At 52.8% G+C, this 5553-nt stretch overlaps 1 long non-coding RNA gene across 1 annotated transcript; it reads left to right on the forward strand.

The window, feature by feature from the left end:
- Nucleotides 1-6: 6 nt before the first annotated feature.
- LOC115274986 lies at nt 7-5547 on the forward strand. The gene is made up of 4 exons (XR_003901349.1): nt 7-3900; nt 4677-4952; nt 5239-5275; nt 5382-5547. It is a non-coding gene; the product is annotated as an uncharacterized LOC115274986 (long non-coding RNA).
- Nucleotides 5548-5553: the final 6 nt, after the last annotated feature.

A 5553-nucleotide genomic window follows, 5' to 3' on the forward strand; every position in this document is an offset into this window, starting at 1 on the left:
GGCGGCCAGCGCCCCGGCGAGGCCTCACCCAGAGGGGGCCCCCCGCCGGCGAGACCTGCGGCGCGAGGAAGCCCGGCCGTCCTACGACGCCCCTGACGCCCCCCACAAAGCTCTCCGCGGGGCGCACAGCCGCGGACCCAGTTCTCAGAAGCCAGGCCTCGAGGGCTCGACAGAGGAGCAGACAAAGAAATGGAGTCAGAGCCCCAGGCTGCGGCGCTGGGACCCTTCCCGCAGGGACAGCGGCGCCGGCGGCGGCGGGGGTGGCGGGGGCGCTTCGGCGCAGGCCCACGGGAGCCTGCAGAAGAAGGGCGGCGGCTCTCATGCCACCACCTCCAGTGAGAAGAAACTCAAAACCAATGGGGTGAAGCCAAGCATGTGCAGATTCAAGTAGTAACGGACACGGTGGATTGCAGACCCGCGGGCACCTAAACAGAGCGCCCTGGCACAAGTCACAATCTGAATTTCAGGACGGTTTTCATGACTGACCTGTAAGTCGCTGACTGGCCCTTTAAGCGCATCCCCACCCTCACCACAGCCACACTGGGCTTCTTTCCAAAGAAAGGTGTCTTTCCACAAACCTTTCTTTGTCTTGACAGTCTCAGGCAAGTGAGTGCCCTTTAGGTAAAATTTTAACCAGGGTCTGGGCCGTGTAAAGAAAACGGCAGGGAAGGAGCAGACAGCAGCCGCCCCCAGCGCAGGGCGGGCAGTAGCTTCAGCTCCCGACCTGCAGCGGCCTCCATGTGGAACCGAGTGTGCACCATTCTGTACCCTGTACCCTCTGAAACGTGTGAAATCGAGTTCTTGGTGTCTCCATCTGCTCCAGCGCTAGGAGAGGCTCCTTCTCAAGTCCGGGAGCTTCTCTTTTGAGCAAAGTCATTTATCCCTAAGCCACTTGCTCTTTCCAGACCGTGGAATCTAGCACTTTCATCGTTGTGTCTTTCCTTGAAGGTAGTTTAAATGTGGAGGCGGCGGTGAAGGCCACCCTTGGAGTCTCTGTATTTGAGGTGGAAGCCGTGCAGGACTCTGTGCAGCTGTAAGTTATGGGTCTCAGCGGGCCTCCCACTGTGTGTGGGAGGGAAACGTGGCATTTTGGCACCCTAGCGTCTCCGGCACGCACGGCTCCTGGAAGAAGATGCATGGGAAAACCACGTTTCGGAGCTCGTGCATCGAACGCCTACAGCCAGACGCACACGGAGCCACACGTGACTGTCCCAGCCGTCCCACTACTGACCTGAGACCCGGATACGCGGTGGTGTGGCGTCAGCGTAAGGGTCGTTTCACTTTGTCAAAACAGGATTTTATCACCTTGCTTCTGGGCAGAGGAGTGAGGACACATTTCAAGACGGAGCGGGGAGTGGAATAGGAATCCTGGGGATGACTGAGTGTCCTCGGCCCCCGGCCTCTCCTGGATGCTTCCTGTTGGCTGCCGTGAAGTGACACCGCCTGTCTGCCCAGTTGCGCTGGGGCACTTCGTGGATGACTGTGGATGTCTTTAAAACCTGCAGCTGACTGCTGCCCACCCGGTATGCTTCAGTGGCCGTAGCTGATTTTATGTCTTTAAATGCTCATTCTCTTTGTTTTCATACACACTGGTTTCAATTTTTTCACTTTTGGGGCAAACTAAAAAGTTGACTCTTATCTTTTGAGAATGCATTCCGGCCTGCAGGCTCCACGGAGCAGCCATTGCATCTAAGACGCTTCAAGTTAATAGCAGAAGGACAAGGTGCCTTTGTAAATAAGGTAATAATGGGCAAAAGTTCAATGTTAAGGTCCCGCTTTAAAATCGGACTTTGATAATATTCAACAACATGTATACCTTGTCACGGTCGGTTTTCTCTTCCAAGACTTTATTTCTAGATTTTCACAGATTCCCGCTTAGAGTCTTTCTCTCTCACAGCACCCGCGGGACAAAGCATGCCCTTAGCGCTAAGCCCTCGGACCTTTGGATGCGAGCAGACGCGTCCGGTGGGCATCCGTTCCCGCGGTCTCGGTGATGCGGTGACTTCGACACTCGGTGTCTGTCTTGTAGTTTCAAAACAGCGCTGTTCCTGCCTCACCTTTCTGTGCTTCCTGAGCGGCCCCCGTGTGTCCTGTGCCTGCCCTGCTCCTCGTGAGGCTGATGGACTCGTCCTTTATACACTGCACCTCGTTCACGATCCTTCCTCTGCTCAGATTCTTATGCACTTTTGATAACGTTTCAGGGCTGATGAGTCTCGGTCGGCACGTTATACATGGATACGTGCTCGGTCACTGACGTGACGGGCTTCGGGCTGAGTCCCGCCTTCTCTGCTCACGCTCCTTGTGGGCTCCCTTGGACATCCCCCAGGGCCACGGGCTGCTTTGCCTCGCGAGTGTTGGAGCCAAAGACCATCATGATGAAGAAATTTATAGCTGGTGCCTCAGATGCTCCGTTTGCTCCTGCTGTTTGAGTTGGAGTCAGTTGCCGACTTTGGGGAATAGTTCTAATGTCACGTGTTAAGGCCATTTTAAAAGGCTCTGAAAGTGACTTCGCCTGTTTCCGTCTTTGCCTCCGGTCGATGCTCTTTTCCCCAGTATTCTTACAGGGGATGGGAGCGCCAGATGAGCCGCCGGGGCTCACTACGGAACAAAGGCACAATTTGAATTCCGTGGTTTCTGACGCACATCCCGGTCACAGCCCCCTTCTCTAAATGCTCAGACAGAAGCGTGGCCATTGTCACACAGACGGCGCTGGCACGTGGAGTCGGGGCCTCCTCTGGCTGGTCAGGTCTCAGCCGCCGGGCGTCCTGCTAGTCTGGGGACAGGAGTCATTCATTCAGTATTCAGAGAAGTGCCTCTCATTTCTGGGGAATTGTTTACGTCCATGTTGTGTTTAAACCAATTAAAATAATCCAAGGTAAAAAAAAAAAAAACCAAAAGTGTAGAGAATGTAAGAGGAATTAATTACTTCAGACTTAGAATCAGTGGAAAACGTAAAGACATACAAACACAAATTGCAAAAGTATATCAGCATTAGCTACAGTTATTGAGATTGAGGCTGTGTCTCAAATCTCTGACAGCTGGATTGGCCAAAGTTGTGGAAGTGACTTGCAGGGCGGGGTGGGTGCCCCGTGTCGGCAAAGATCGGGCCGTCATTGATCCCACGGCAGCTTCGGGCTGAGGGAGGAAGGCTTGCGGTGTCTCTTAGGCTATTCGGTTAGTTTCCAGAGAGACGGAAGAATCTGTACCTTCCGTGAGTTAAGTATTGCCTGAGTCCCCTCACGCTCACTTACTGAGTAATTAAAAATATAGAACTCGAGGCGGTACTGGATTTTGAGGTAACAGAGAAGCAGTATTTAGTATGTGTTCGTGTGCATGTACAGAGCTCCGTTTCAGATGGCCTGACTGTTGGGCATGTTTGTATTTGCTGTTACAATTACTGTCTGCTGGGTTTTGTACATAATAAAACAGAACGTGTCTACGTTTTTGTGACTCCGGACTTGTCCTTCCTGGAGATCACTTAATCGGTAGGAAATACTGTCTGCATTTTTTGGATGTGGTTTTGTTTTGCTTTTCTTGCAGTTCTCTTCCTGTTTGTCTCTCTTCTCCCTAGTCACCTCACAGAGCCACTGGGGAGGGGACTCTGCCCCCATCCTTTCTTAATCCCGAGCCTCGTAGGTGACAACATTACTGGACGCACCTGAGAAGCACCGCTGGTGATGCTCTGCGTCCCTCTTCCTCTTAAGCCCCCAGAAGGTGCTGACTTCCTGGGGACCCGGCATGGAAATTCAGTAAAACTAAAGTGACATGTGACGGAAGGGGTCACGCATGAACTTGCAAGTGCAGGACTGAGCGCCAGCCGGCCCGGGGAGGGCACCTGGGCGCCGCAGGCACTCTGAAAGGCCCTTTGCTCCTTCTTCTAAACTCACGTGTGGCAAGCAGGTACATACTTTTAACAAATAATTCTGGGAGTGTCAAAACAATTTCAATGGAGAAAATTTTATAGATCTTTCTGGCTTATTTAATGACATGTGAGTCAGGCGGCATCCCATGTGGAAAGGAGCCCCAAGGAAGGTGCCAAAGGGAAGGGCTTTTACAGCAGAAGCGAGCCGGCACAAGGAGGTTGGACAAGGTCACTTTCGCTTCTGGAGTGGCCAAGGTCTTCCCGGGCGGACGGCCTCCCTAGTGCTGGTCACATGACTCCTGAGTGTCCCGTTTACGATCCTGGTCTGGGAGAACCCACGCTGTGAGTAAAGCTGGGTTCGGTGACAGGCCCGTGGTCTTGTTATCAGGGGGCTTAAAAATAAGTTTTTGGTGGTTTGAAAGTTAACCATGTTGGAAGTTTTGAGTCCCACATTTCTGCATAAGGTGGGAGATGGTTTTCGGAGGTGCCGTGTTATCACCCACGAGATAGCAGCTCCACCTCCGGATCTGAAACCACCTCGGTCCACTGTCCCCCTGTTTGGTGGCCTCAACACCTTAAGACAACTCGATCAAGCCTAGAATAATGCTCAGCGAAATAATGTAGAGGAGTAACTTGTAAAAATCTTCACAGAGATGCTGATTCAAAAAATACGACTCAAATAGCCCTGTCCTTAGAAAGTTGGTGTTTAAGGAATTAACGCGATAACACTGGGAACATACACACCCTGGGCCAGTCGTGGATACAGCTGTCCTCGCTCGGATGGTAGAGGAGAGTCGTGTACGTTTCCCTGTAGGTCACACTCGGCCCCCGCGGACTCGGGCCAGCTCCGCACACCGCGGGCCCGTCCTCAAGCCTGCTGACGGTGACGGGGTTCCGCACACGCCACCCGATGCGTGACGTCTGGCGTGCCGACTTCCGCGAGCCAGAGCACTTGAGAAACAGCAAATCGAAGGGAAAGACCCTCCCCTTCCTTTCTCTTCAAAGCAGGCGAGGAAATTCCCATGGGGAAGACCTCCTCCCTGCGCCAGAGAGGAAGTACCTCGCCTACCCTCAGGGATGAGAAGTTGGGGTAAGAGAACACTACACACGTTTTGTTTGTTAAAATGGCCCTGATCTGGGCGCCCAGGGGACTCGGTTCAGCGCCTGACTTTGACTCAGGTCATAATCTTGCAGTTCCTGAGTTCGAGCCCCACGTGGGGCTCTGTGCTGACAGCTAGCTCAGAGCCTGCAGCCTGCTTTGGATTCTGTGTCTCCCTCGCTCTCTGCCCCTCCCGCACTTGCCCTCCATTTCTCTCTCTCAAAGATAAATTTTTAAAAAATATTTTTTTAAATAAAATGGCCCTTCTCTTCCTTAGCCCCCCACACGGTCTCCTGCACCCCAGCACCAAGCAGGTAACTATGGCCACCCCTTTGGGTCTTTCCTGAGCATGTCCGTGTCTCGTAAAATGTGTATTCCAGAATTTGCCTGCTTTTGTCCCGCTGATCTGTCTCATGTCAGCTTAATCCTCAGGACCAGCCGAAAAGGACCCTAAGAGGGGCCAGAGAAGCTGAGTTCGCCACCCCAAAGGACCCCTCTTTCACCGAAGGATTATTTTAGGCTGATTACATTTCAGAAGCAGCACCCACACAGGAAAAGCTCTGAAAACGGAGCAGAAGGTACCCTTTTGTAA

Source organism: Suricata suricatta, chromosome 12 (assembly GCF_006229205.1).
Source record: "Suricata suricatta isolate VVHF042 chromosome 12, meerkat_22Aug2017_6uvM2_HiC, whole genome shotgun sequence".
In the NCBI taxonomy this organism is placed as follows: domain Eukaryota; kingdom Metazoa; phylum Chordata; class Mammalia; order Carnivora; family Herpestidae; genus Suricata; species Suricata suricatta.